Below are 14,800 nucleotides of genomic sequence, written 5' to 3' on the forward strand. Positions count from 1 at the left end.
AAAAAATGGTTTTGATTTACAAACATAAAAGCAAAGATTTTTGAGAAGTGGATTAAATTTCTGCGGCCATTAGATATTAGAAGGCAACAAGAACAAGAGAAAACCCTACCTATTACAATAGCAGTCACCACTAATGTGCATTTTGAGGGAATTTTTAAGATATTGTGTCTTTCTGTAAGAGATTTTAAATCCAACATGCAATACAAGCACATATGCATTTTGATAGTTTAAAAGAGAAAATGAAATTAACAGCATACATTCATGCACTCAAGTGACCGTTTGATTTACTTAATTTTTTAAATCTAAACAAATCTCTGCAAGCTTAACATTTTTACTTACCAGTTTTCAGAAAAAAAATATTCATTTTAGTGCCTGAAGAAAGGTGAGAATTTTGAGACTGTTCTTGATGGTCCTTAATCTATGTAGTTAAGACAAATGGTGATCATAGTCCAGTTAAAGAATGACATCGATAATTCTTCTCTCTGAATATACAATTACTTCATTGGTCTCCTACAAACAATGGAGAGAGTTTCAAATATGTGGATGAACTATGCCATCACAGGAGGTTAAAAGAAGAGTTGTTAAGCTTGCTTTGACATTGCAGTCCAGACCGTGAAAAATAGGTAAGTTCTACTAGCTTATATTAGAAGTAGGGAAAACTATTTATTTGTTTCCCGTATCTTACATACACATATGCTTTCTCAAGTGCTTATCAGAAAACTGTCACTTTGGAAGTGAATAATGCGGATTAAAACAAAGCCGCATCTCCACATCATTTTAGGCTGCCTTGAGAAGCACCTACAGAAGAAGCTAAAATATATAAATAAGTGATTTGTCAGTCAGGTAAACAGATCCGTCATAAACTTGTGATATAAACAAACCATTTAAAAGTTATTTTACCGTTACTAGACCCTAGTAAAACAGCCTAGCTTTATTGAGAATGAAAAAAGAAATCCAATCCAGATTAAGAAATATTACTTTAACTAGCAAATACTACTGCTCTATTGTATTTTTATAAAAATTCTCTTGTAGATCATTGGGCTGCTTGTAAAAACAAAACTTCAAAGAGATTCAACATATGGTTTGCAGATCAGACAGTTCACAACTTTGTAGTTAGGGTTTTTGTTTTGATTTTAAGAAACAACTTGTACTGCATATACCACATTTATTAATGGGCATAGACCTAACTATCTGGTACGTAAGCACAGTCTAATTTTTTAACCCTTATCCAGCCCAGTTTATATGTTACCATTCTTCTGTCATCAATTTATGAACCTTTCATTAAAGCATCAATCATTCACATAGCTAACAAAGCCTGAGATAGGAGGGGAATTCAAACTGAGTTTTGGAGAAAATCTGTAGTTATTGTTGTCATGGTAATCACTGCCCTGGAATAAATTCAGCTTTTTTTTAATTATTATTAGAGCAAATCAGAGAAGAAAGTCAACTCCACAAAAGCCAGTCAATTATTTCCATTCTTTTCACACATGTGCAAACCCCAAGTAACAACTGAGAGGGAATGCAATCAACAGCTTTAGTGCTTAAAAACAAAGAGTTCTAGAGAATAACTGCTGCCTTTAGATACTCATTGGAGTATACTTTCATATAGTAGAAGTTATCAGTGCCCAATTTATTCCAGTAGGACTCAGAGGTTACACAGGTAAGCGTTTGTGCATATAATTTTCCTTGTGTTACGGAAAAACAGCATGGCTAGATCAGATTTGGTGGCAGATTTCACAAATGGCTGTAAAACAAGAAATCCAGGGGGCTTTTTGGTTTTTTTATATTATAGAATTTCATCTCCTCTCCATAATTTCCAGTGAATTAGTTGGGAGTAGAGAAATCCAATATATATATATAAGCTTTATAAAATATTAATCAAATATTAATCAGTTTCTGGGTATTGTTATAAAGTTTCACTGCACAAAAGAACTCATAATTCATCTGCTTTTGTGGGTAAAATCTAACATTAACCTCTCCAGAAACTAACTCCGAAAAGATCCACAAGTGTCTGGTACACTAAGGCACAGATATTATAGCACGCATCCCATGTCAAAACCAATGATGTCACACACTAGGAAATTCAACTTCAGAAAATACTTCTTCATACGATTCATACTTCTTCATTTTTCTTATTGGCCCTGTCACAGAGCAAAGTGCAGCAATATTTCTCAAAACTTAACTCCTACTACATTTCAAAGCTCGGTATTTTCTCCAGAGATGACTTCTTTGCACAATTAATTTTTTTTAAAAAATGTGAATATTTTATCTGACATTGCCTACTTATTAGAAACAGGTAATAATTTCCAATAGCAGAAACCTAGGCTTTGCTGGTAGGTTTTTTCATGGGAAATTCTATCATGAGAACGCCATGCATTGTTTCATTTTCAAAAAGGACCATAAGCATAACCAGATGGAGAGATCTACTAGAAACCCCTTATTACTTGTCTTTCTCAAAAAGCACTTATTATGGTGGCAGTTTAGCATTCACATACCCAACTATTCTGGTGGTAAATCTATTTTTGTGATGAAATGGTCCTGCAACACACTTTTGTAAACTGCTAGCATCAGTGCAACTTTGAGCTCAATAGCTGATTCATCATAAGCAAGAGTAAAATAGTTGTGTTAACACCAAGCATGCAATAAAACTACTTAGTAGTAAGTCCTCAAACTCAGAATTACAGTCATAACATGGCAAAAGGAGATAGTGCAGAAGATGGTATGAGAGAAATATAAGCACCTCTGCTAAGCATAGGCTAGCACTGGCATATTGAAAATTTACAGGAGGAAGACACAAGCCCATGAAAATGCTTTCCATTCATTCAGATAAGAACTTTTATAAATACTTGAAATCAATGGGTAAATAAAGTTCTTGTGGATTTACAAAGCAGTGGCAGCTGCTATGCTATATACTTTGTCTATGCTGTTCCAAGGAATATCAATGAAGTTCAGAGTTGAATTTCGGGGTATTTTTCTTCGCCTGACAAGAGCTTTAGATGGTTCCTGGATTTCTTTTTATGGCATCAAAACTAGTTGGACATAATCTCTGGAGCGTCTACTAATGTTTATCCAGTTTTATTCTCCTCCTGTAGTTTTATAGTCCCTATTAAGGGGAAAAAACCCAAACCCACTCAACTCAATCTTTCCATTCCCTTGCAACAAAGCTTCTCCAAATTTTGTCTTTCTGTGCTTCCAATCTATCCAAATGATTTGTGAAGCAACCTTGAAACAGGGAGAAAGTTTTCCCTCAGCACTAAATAATTGTTATTTGCAGTATGGTAAATCAACTCTTGTTTGAAAATAAATCCTGAACAGAGCCAAGAGGCTGGGCAATAGAAAGGCAAAATGCTCTGTAACAGCCTATTAAAGAGGTTCAAAAGCTTGTTTCATTTTAATGTCTTGGAAAGCTGCTGGTATGTATCCAACCAAGCTTTGCTTGTATGTATATGAAGCTGATGGAGGTTAAACCTACAGTGTATGAACACTTAAAAGGCTGTTAGTTGCTTGGCAACTTCATGTATAGGGTCCATCAGGGTCTAAAAATCTGTATTATATGAGCAGACTTGATTTATTGTATTTTTGGGGAAAAAAACCAAAATCAACTGAATAGTGATTAAAAAATGAAAGCTAGAAGCTACAGTATATAATAGAAGCCCGAATTAAAGATGTTTGCTCAAAAAGATATCACTAGTCCTATGGTAAAACACATTTAAAGAAAAGCTAAGAAATGAAAGCACCTTCAGTGATGTACAGGATGACCTGCTGATTGCTCCTGCAGTTTTGCAACAAGTGAATAGTTATGTGCTGAGTGTGGTGGGCTGCCTATATGGCATCTATAAAAAAAGAACACTTAATGGAAATTCCTATATTATGAGACCATCCTAATTTTTTAAAATTTTTTTTCCTAAACTTTCAAGAGGAAACAAAGTAAAATCATTGTACTAGTTTTTTGTCAGCCCTAGTGGTTTTTTCTGAGAAAGCATCACACAACCAGTTCAGCTCTGGCGTAGCAGAAATTAAACTGGGGGGAGGGGGGGAGGCTGGGCAAAATCAGAGGAAAAAAACCAAGAATAAACTAAGTGAAGGTTTATAGAGGAAAAATTAAAATATCTCTACGGTTTCTTGTAAGAAAAACTGAGGAAGCAAGAAGAATATGACAGTCCAAATGTATGAAAGATTTAAACATTGAAGGGAAAATGGTAATTGGAAAATACTAATTAGAAACACTGATATAAAGTTCAGTGGTACACATGCATCCTAATAATTAAACTGAGGAATTTCACTGTCAGCTGATAAAGCTCCTTCTGCTAGTAAAACTACTTAAAGCTCTGCTCTTTAACAAAAAGCAAAAACATACTAATGTGGGCAAAACACAAGATGTGTCATGGACTCTATAACCCTACACTTTCAAAGAAAGCAGGCTATGACTTATAATACATATCTCTCAAGTCTGACTTGAAAACTATCTTTGGAGGCTGGTTCTGAAGGAAAGAAGAGGTTAATTACTAAATTAAATAAAAAATCTTTTACAAACCCATGGCAAAGTTCGGCTTCACATTTGCATTGTGATTTTTGCTGGAACCAGAAGTGAGATTACAAAACCAGAAGTATATTTTTAGCTGTAATAGCACATCTTTTGCCACTGAATACACTGTGGATGGAAAGAGCTGTAAGAAATAGCACAGAATGTTCCAAAGGCTGGTAGAGATGAAAAATGTTCGTTGTTTTTTTTTTTTTAAATCCTGTTTGGCCTAAGCTTTGTAAAATGTGAGCAAGTCGCAGCTGATTCAGATAAATAGATTTCAACTCCAAACTGAAATGCAATGGGTTTTTGTTAAATGCTTTATCCTCATTTATTCAGAATTGTGAAGCAACAGCAACTTCCCTTCTGTAACTGAAGCAATGGGAACAGACCACAGTAGGACAGATAGTATACAGATCTAAGATGCATTTTCATAACTTTCACGTAATTTAAATTTTAACGTTGAAGAAAAAATATTCAAAAATTCTCTGGAAAAGATTTGAGAACTCTCTGGCTAACTCCATGGTGAGAGACAGAGGGAGTCATTGCCAGTTGTCCCAAATCAGCACTTCCAGAGATGTGCAGTAAGCCAAGTCTTCAATACTTGAAAGTTATCTCCAGCTCTAGGACTTGATGTCACTCCCATTTTCATGGCCTCATAGAGCTGTCCGAGATGCCACAGATTTCCCAAGTCTCCTCAGAGGCTTAAGAAATAAATTCACCAGTGCTTGTCTCAATGACTCAGGCTGTCTTTGTTGACACATAGTCCCCCATGCTGCAATAATAGTGATTTTAAAATTTTATATGTTTTTTATATATATAAATAAAAACTCCATTAATGAGATAAAACTTGGATTATGTATTGCTGTCTCTGCTTTGCAGTAGTGTTTCTAAAGCAGAAACTGTAAGTACAAGATTAGAGGAGCTCTGGAAAAATTGACCTTTCAGCTGAAAAAAATCCACTGGCTTATTTTAGAAATCATTTAACTGGCAGTTGCTACATTTGGCCTTTTATCTGTTCCACAGCATAAACTCTGACAGTCTAACACACTCTCTCTTTCTCTCACTGCTGGCCAGTTCAAAGTGTGCATTTTCCAGTGACTATGTAATTCTGTTTTGGACTGATGTCATGGCTGCCACTCCAGCAGACTCATTAAAAATATAAAACATACACATCTAGAACTTAAGCTGTTATCCAAACCAGAAACACGTGATTACAGAAGCAAGCTATGCCACCTTATAAATGGGATTTGTTGTACAGCATCTGTTTTACTGAGAAATGCTGTAGATCCTTAACAACTAAAAGTATAGACAGTTTAAGAGCATTTAAACTCCAGAAAAACAAGTGTGCAGCATGACAAGAATACCAGATACCTCCCCAGAATTTCTCTGAGTGCAACTGAAGCAATAAAAATATAATAAATCGATGCAACTGTAATACTTAGCAAAAGCACTATTCTACTGATGTTCTCTCATGCAGTTCTATTTTAATTCACTGTAACACAAGGTTAAAGAGTGGCAAGGCTCTTGAAAAGGTGCTTGAAAAAAAGCTTAATAAAGCATCAAACTAGGACTAAAATACAGAAAAAAATTCAGTGTTCCTTCAAAATGGAATCTCTTACGGAATGCTGTACAAAAGGGGAAAAAGGATTAAAAGCTTTTAAAAAGTGTACTTGATGATGCTGGTCAGGAGACAAGTTGCCAAAAATCCATTTTCATGCTCAAAACACTCATTTCACAGCACATGCATGCTTGAGCAGAGATGGACAAAAATAACTCAAAGGCATGCTTTGGCAAATGCTTTATGAATATGATTCCTTTCCTCTTAACTTAAAAAAACATGCCATAGACATGAGGTTCTGCACTTTTTCATAGCAAGGCCAGGTAATAGATAAATACAGAAGAGCTTTAGTTTAGATTTATGAATCAGAAGATTAGTAGAATTTCTGAAAAAGAAGATTGCATATGTGGTACTAAAACTGTCAGCAAGAAGTACTAAGAATTCTAGAAAAAACATTTCTGTCAATGATCTTGCCCAAATATACACAGGCCAACAGAAGTGTTCTTCGAACTAAGGTGATGCTAGCTAATTAAAGTAGCTGTAATATTGGAAAAGTCAGCAGAGTTAACTATTTATCTAGTTTACTCATAATGTAGAGTATACCAGCTCAAGCGAAAGCAAGTGACAGGTTAAAGAAAAATACATCTTTCACTGCTGATCTACAGAGGCATTAACAGATGCTGGTGAAGAACTACAAATTCTCAAGCCTGACAACGAAAAGCTGCCTGAGTCAGAGACAGAAAATGCATCAGCAGTTCGTCATTTCTGAACTGTTCATGTAACCACGAGCTACTACTGGCTCATAATGATGAAAATCATGACAAAAAATAAAACCCAAAAATTTAGATTTTCATACAGAAATATTTCATGGTCTCATTAGCTAAGTCAACACATGATATCTGGGACACCTCAATGTAGACAGCTAACAGGTCAGAACAGACAACTGACAGCTTCAAGGCAAATAGTTTGTTAAATATATTGATCAAGCAATTCTAATGAGCAACCAAAAGGAACAGAGATTTTTAAAAAACTATGTATCAACTCATCTTTGGTATTGTTAACATACATTTTAAATATTTATGGCTGACTTGTATTGTATAAACAAACCAACCTACCTGTAAGTCAACTGACAAAAGGTTTTTCAAAAGAGGTTTGAAATATACCAATATTAATTTACCTAGGAGTAGGAGCTTTCTATTTCCATCCATCTCAAACATGTTAGGCAAAAATAATAGTCAAGACAGTAGTGCAAAATTCTTCTTTCACTCCAGCCACTTACAGAAACAATCCCCTTTAAACTACTGTAATGATGTACACAACAGCAGTAGAGTAGTCAGAAGATATCCTAGACAGCAGAAGTGAAGGTACTAGCTAGCACAGATGATTTGCTGCCTCTCATTGTATCTATCTTTGGGGAGAGATGGACTCATAGAACACTTTCTTAGATGTACCTTCTTAGGAGCACACCTACTTGTGATCCCAACTATATACATCACACACCTGAATGATGTTTTAAAAAAAGAAGATAGTAACCCAGGTAGTAACTTTGTCGACTCCAGGTGTCAACAAAGTCCCACTTCAAGAAAAGTATCACACTCTACCGCAAATGCTGATGCACATACCTTTTGTGTAGCACGGGGGAAAGACATGGCTGACAAGTTCTTACTGTTACATGGCACTGATGTCCATAATGCAAGGGGGAAAGCTTCAGAGAGATCCAGAGAACTGTTTAAATGATAGAGCTAACTTTTCTGAATTATTGCCAGTAAGTGCATTAAACTGAGAACATTCCAATACCATAATGCAAACTAACACATTACTTCATTTCCCGTCAGCCTCCCATCTCCTTTTCCTCCATCCTCTTCCTTCATGAAGAAAAGAGATGGTCACTAAAGTGTGCTTTCAGATACTTAGGGCTGAAGTATTTCCTTTCCCTTGCTTTGGTTACTTCCTGGAGAAAAACTGTGCTAACGTACAAAGCCTGTGACCTGACACAGGCAGAACACACAAATCAAAATGATCTAATTAGACTTTTAAAGCAATACATTTCAAAGCAAGGATATCCTAAAATTGTGATGACTACATTTACACAGTAGTTTATTTCATCATACTAAAATGGAAATGTTTGGTGGTTGTCTTTTTTAAAAAAGAACCTTCACACAGCAATTCTTAACAAATGTGAAAATGTCACTGTGATTTTTCTTCTGCTTTTGGGGCTGAGTTTTTTTTGTTTTGGCATGAATAATTAAATCTCTACAGTTCAGATGCCATGGTGTCTTGAAGTTAAAGTTTAATTATTGAAGGCTAATCAATAATCTTATTTCTGCATATTCTGAAAAAAATATATGTAAAGAATCAAAAAACAAAAGAAGAGGAAACTTTAGTTTCCTGATTAAGAGCTTTACTACCTGGCTGACACATGCCAGTGACTAACAAAGCATGACACTGACTGATAACATCACCTGACTTTTCCAGTTGTCTCTGTACAGGTACTGCTGGAAGACTTTGTTATTTGTTTCATTTACAAACTGAGTAGCTTCAGTGCTTTTAGTAAATTAAGTGAAGCAGGAATTGAGTAACCCTTAAAGTTAAGGCACCGTTTGAGCTGAAATCATCATTTGCTTCACATGACAAATTCCATCCTTAATGCTATTAACCAGGGAACATCCGATGTTTTGTGCAATAGAAAGGAAAGTGAGCGCTGACAGAGACTTCTAGAGGAGCGCCAAACAACAAAAATGAGGGAAGATTTGGCCATCAGCCATGTTTATTCTGCCTTCCTGCTCCTGACAAATGCTGCTGTTACTTCTTCTCCAGAGCAGCAGCAGACCTTCCAGCCAGCAAAGAATAAAGTGAAGTTACTGCCAGGTTGTTATTTCTATTCAGGGGGTAAGTGCTGACCAGGTACACTGGAGAGTGTTAGAGTACAATAACCATCTTACAGCTTGCAAAGTTGCCCATTATTTGTCACATGTAACAAGACGGCTAGAGACTGGAGAGCACCCAGGCACTAGCTGGATAATGTAGCAGCACGTGGTCTTTGTTATTACCTTTATTAACTTACTGCCTATTTGTTATTAAGAAACAGAGCCTAGAACACAAAGCTAAACCCTTTGGTCCCATTAGCCAAAGGCACAAACATAGGCAAGAGCCAAGACAGTGCACATATATTAGAGATTAAGCACAAATGATCAGATAGATGACTGTTTTTCAGTATTCTTTTTTTCAGAGCAATACCAGCTAAGTTTGCAAGAAATTACAACCAAATAAAACAGAAAACTGAAAAGAATCCACTGCAGACTCAAGGAGATATATTCCACAAGCACGTTCAGCATCTCTCAAGTACCTCACAGTAGCTTCAAGAGATAGAAAAATAGCTTGTAGTTAGAAGGCAGGGTTTCAATATAAAAATATTGCTACCCTTGAGAATACTGAAAACATTCTTCAACAAGAAAATGTGTGTTTAGTTTACTATGTGTAGGGTACTAAAGCAAGAATGAGGAAACAAAAAATATTTTTAATATCACTTTTAATAACACATTGATGGACCAATTATCCTGTCACCAACAATGACCAACAACAGGTGTCAGAAAATGATCACATGTATAGGACAAATCTATATTGATTATTTTCCCACTGTCTAGTCATCTGAGACAGAACTGGTCTCTGTAGGTGACTTTCAATCACCCAACCTATGTACATATAGCAAGACTGAAAATAGTGACATGCATAATTATATTTTGCATTCTGTATTTTGAAAGCTTTGAACCAAGAAGAATTGAAATATCAGCTAAAATGATCATTCTTAAAACTCAAATAAGATACATCTATTTTCATTTACTTTCAGTAAAAGCCTCATAAATACAAAACAAAGCTATTCTTTTAGGTATCTAATACTTGAGTGTCCTTTTTAAAATGCTATATTTTTAGAAAGTAACAGGGAATTAAGAGAAAATAATCCTACTACTGACCAAAGTCAGATGGAGGCAAGAATGCAAAATATCTGTATTTAAGAGCATTTTGCTGGAAAATCCCAAACCTTTCTACAAAAAATGTTTGGTGCTCATACATGGAGTCTGTGAACTGCAAAGATCATACAAATAATTTCATAGAATCATAGAATATCCTGAGTTGGAAGGGACCCAGAGGATCATCGAGTCCAACTCCTGGCTCCACACAGACCAGCCGAATCAGAGCATATGACTGAGAGCATTGTCCAGACTCTTCCTGAGCTCAGTCAAGCTCGGTGCTGTGACCACTTCCCTGGGGAGCCTGTTCCAGTGCCCGACCACCCTCTCGGTGAAGAACCTTTTCCTGATATCCAACCTAAACCTCCCCTGTTGCAGCTTCATGCTGTTCCCTCGGGTTCTATCGCTGGTCACCAGAGGGAGGAGATCAGCGCCTGCCCCTTCGCTCCCCCTCCTGAGGGAGCTGTAGGCCACAATGAGGTCTCCTCTGTGTCTCCTCTTCTCTAGGCTAAACAAACCAAGGGACTTCAGCCTCTCCTCATACACCTTCCCCTCTAGACCCTTCACCATCTTTGTTGCCCTCCTTTGGACACTCTCCAGTAGTTTCATGTCCTTTTTGCACTGTGGCGCCCAAAACTGCACACAGTACTCGAGGTGAGGCCGCACCAGCGTGGTGTAGAGTGGGACAATCCCTTCCCTAGAGTGGCTAGCAATGCCGTGCTTGATGCACCCCAGGATACGGTTGGCCTTCCTGGCAGCCAGGGCACACTGTTGACTCATGTTCAACTTGCTGTTGACCAAGACCCCCAAGTCCCTTTCAGCACGGCTGGTCTCCAGCATCTCATCGCCCAGTCTGTATGTATAGCCAGGGATGCCCCTTCCCAGGTGCAGAATCCAGCACTTGCCCTTGTTAAACCTCATGCAGTTGGTGACTACCCAGTTCTCCAATCTGTCCAGATCTCTCTGCAAGGCCTCTCCACTCCTGACAGAATCAACAGCTCCGCCCAATTTGGTGTCATCTGCAAACTTGCTCACAACACCTTCCAGTCCTACATCCAAGTCGTTCATGAAAACATTAAAAAGAACTGGCCCTAAAATGGAGCCCTGGGGAACCCCACTAATGACTGGCCGCCAGGCTGATGTAACCCCGTTTACCGTAACTCTTTGGGCCCGACCCGTGAGCCAGTTGCTCACCCATTGCACTGTTTTTGTCAAACTGTATGCTGGACATTTTGTCCAGAAGGATACTGTGAGAGATAGTATCGAAAGCTTTACCGAAATCTAAAAAAATGACATCAATTGGCTTCCCTTGGTCAACTAGATGGGTGACCTTTTCATAAAAGGAAACTAAGTTTGTTAAACAGGCTCTTCCTCTCACGAACCCGTGTTGGCTGTGACCAATGACTGCGTTGTCCTTCAGGTGTTTTCCAATAATGCCCAGCATAATTTAGTGAAGAGCAGTGCAATGTGAAAAAAGCAACGTCATGAGGATGGTTGTGCAAGTATAGCGTGTTGCTCCTGAAATTTCTGTACTTTCTCTTGTCTGTGTTTGCTTGCAAGCATATCCCATAAAACTGCCTTCACAACTGAACTAGTCTGAAGTTTGCGATTTACAAATTACTTTCATTTTCAATCTGCCTCCTTATTCTAACATTACTGCTGTTATTCTGCATGTGCAAATCCATTGTAGAGGATTCCAATACAGGAAGATATTCTGTGTCTGGATTATGCAAAATAAGCAAAAATCTTTGTTTTCTAAAAATATTGTAATCTTCACACTGATTTTCAAATAAGACCTCAGGAAAAAAAAATAGACAACAATTAAATCCTCCCCCACTGATACAGTCACTAATAAAAATACCTATTTTGTGGGTATAGCTAAAAACATCAGGACACCTCCTTCAGCAGGAATACAAGTCTTCTCTTTTTCCTACTAAAAGCCCATATATTATTTTGATTAATAACGTGTAGCAGATTTGTTTGGCTGGTCTAACAACATGATGGAATGCTTTTTCCGCTATAACTAGAAAAAAGTTATTCCTATTCAGCAGATGAATTACGACTTTGCTTTCCTCTAAAGAATTGGCTTTGAAATGGATTTAGGCAACACCTTAAAAATAACAAGGGCTGGATACTTCTTTTACTCTCTGGGAGGGTCAGTTCTATTAGACATCACCCTGAGTAAATACTGGAAACAGACTCAAACTTTAAGATGCTCAAAATAACTAAAGCTAAAATATTAAAGAATAGTTTATATGCCCAAGTGTCATGGTTTAACCCGGCTGGTAGCTAAAATAACCACACAGCAGTTCGTGCACTCCCCTGCCCCCAGTGGGATGGGGGAGAGAATCAAAAAGAAAAAGGTAAAACTCATGGGCTGAGATAAAGACAGTTTAATAGGACAGCAAAGGAAGGTGGTGATGATGATAATAATAATAATAGAATATACAAGTGACGCACAGGACAATTTCTCACCACCCAAAGCCAATGCTCAGCTAGTTCCTGAGCCACACCCCCTCACAGCCAGCTCCCCCAGTGGTATATTGAGCATGACATCATACAGTATGGAATATCCCTTTGGCCAGTTGGGGTCAGCTGTCCTGGCTATGTCCCCTCCCAGCTTCTTGGGCACCCCCCACCTTCTCGCTGGCAGGGCAGTACGAGAAGCTGAAAAGTCCTTGACTGCTAGGTTACAACTAAAAACATCAGTGTGTCATCAACATTATTCTCATCCTAAATCCAAACCACAGCACTAACCAGCTGCTAGGAAGAAAATTAACACTATCCCAGCCAAAACCAAGACAACAAGTAATCTATATGTAGAATACTGGTAAACTACAAGTTTCACCACTCAGAGAAGGTGGGATATGTCATGACCGATGTAGGTAAGGTACCTTTACAGAATACATGTTAAAGTATACACACTAACCAGAGTCTCTCTAGGCTCCCAGTGTATGTTCACGTCAAAATTTTACCTGCAAGTTAAACACAGCAGTCTGGTGTCTCTTTTTTTCAATCCACAAATAGCTCATTATCATTCACAAAAGAACAAAAGGAACACAACAGATTCACTGCTAGAGAACTACTAACTACTGAATGCCATTCTTGTTAACAGCTACTGTATCTCTTTCACCTCAGAAGGACTTAATGTAGGAAACACAGAGTAATGCACACCTAGAAGGAGCTAGTTTATTTAGGATGAGATACAGACTTTGCCCTTCTCCTACCTAAACACCATACACTTTAAAGTTCAAATATTTTGGCATTTATGTCTCAGTACAGAACAAGAAGTGATATACTTCTCCAAACAAAATATTTTGTCTTGGAGAAATAATCTTTCCGAGTCTCAGCTGTACTCCTAAAGGCTGAATGGAATTGTGAACAATTCTGGCTTCTCCATAGGTTTTGGCTGGTGCTTTAGATTTTAGGGTATTTTTACTTTTCTTGAAATTAAATCCATAGTCTCAAGACCCTTGACTACGCAATATCTGTAGACTCCCCTCAAATTTGCTGAAATTGAGAATACTATTGTGTAGAGAGGACTAAAAGGAATTCATTCAGGTTTTATGGAAGACTGCCTTGAAGACCTCTTGCTTGAGCAGTTAGTAATTAGTATTTCTTTCCTTTAAAAAATATGTTGTCACATTCTGGAAAGCAGATCCTATGTTTGCCAGGGGACAGGCTTAAAAGAAAAGTTAAGCCTTTAGGCAAATGGCAAGTTATTCCCAACATTCTCCTTAGTTTTGGTAAGGTCTCCTGGAACTAAAGAGCACGACTGGAAATGAGTTGAAGGACACCATTATTTTCATGAAAGGGAGGTAGAAGACTAAGTAGTTCATTCAAAACAAAAATGTTGCTATTTTGTTTTCAATTAACTGACCAACATAAATTTTACTTAACAGCTGGGTATGACTCAATAGTCTCCAGCCACTCCTCTTTTCCATGCCAAAGCATCTTCCAGAGTGTGGGGAGTATGACTTAGGAGTTGACTTCATGTAAATCAGGGCTGTCCCCTGAATCCAAAACCAGGAGCTGGCACAAAGAAAGTAGAGGAATGGATTTTGAAACCATGTAAATAGGCAAAGGTGAACAAAACCAACAGGGAACAGTATGATATGATGCAGGTTCCCTAATATATATCACAGGTGTACTCTTCCTAAAGCTCTTACACCCTAGCACCTGCTATGGTGACTATTTATTAAGCAGCTATTAGTATCTACACAGTGTATATTTAAACATATATCCTATTGCTGTATATAAATTATAGCTTCCTCACAGTCATGTTCTGAGAGCTAATTTATTAATGTGTGTAACATAAGGTGCTCAACAGTTAGCTCAGTGGAAAAAATGAAAAAATTGTTCCTCTGCTTGCTTCTCCCTCAGCCCGCTGCCAGAACAGTGGGCAGCTGCCAAGCAGGAGTGGACAGCAGTCACGTAAGTCAATCATATTCTACAGCTCCTCTAAGGATCACAGGAGACTGTCTCAGAGAAAGCTGTAGGTGAGCAGAAACAAGGTTGCACACTCTTGACAGTTGCACAGCAGTTAAACTAGCATCCATCCCTCATCCCTCTGAGGTTCTCTGCTTTAGCAACTCCATAACTTTAACAGTTTGGACAGAAACCAGGATTTCTAAGGCCAACCAAGACAAAAACCAACCAATCAAACAACAAAACAAAAAAACCCCCAAAAAACCCAACCACTAAACCAAACAGCTGCACAGAAATTAATCTTCTACCTTATTTCCGTCT

At 37.7% G+C, this 14,800-nt stretch overlaps 1 long non-coding RNA gene across 1 annotated transcript in view; it reads right to left on the reverse strand.

The window, feature by feature from the left end:
- The window catches only part of LOC142602323 (uncharacterized), a 48,870-nt gene extending 40,911 nt beyond the window's left edge, over positions 1-7,959 (reverse strand). Inside the window, exons 1-2 of the long non-coding RNA XR_012836022.1 lie at positions 7,706-7,959; positions 340-510 (exon numbers count right to left, since the gene is read on the reverse strand). This is a non-coding gene — a long non-coding RNA (uncharacterized LOC142602323). The remainder of the gene's footprint in view (positions 1-339; positions 511-7,705) is intronic.
- Between the last annotated feature and the right edge of the window lie 6,841 nt (positions 7,960-14,800).

This window comes from Balearica regulorum, chromosome 6, assembly GCF_011004875.1.
Source record: "Balearica regulorum gibbericeps isolate bBalReg1 chromosome 6, bBalReg1.pri, whole genome shotgun sequence".
Lineage (NCBI taxonomy): Eukaryota > Metazoa > Chordata > Aves > Gruiformes > Gruidae > Balearica > Balearica regulorum.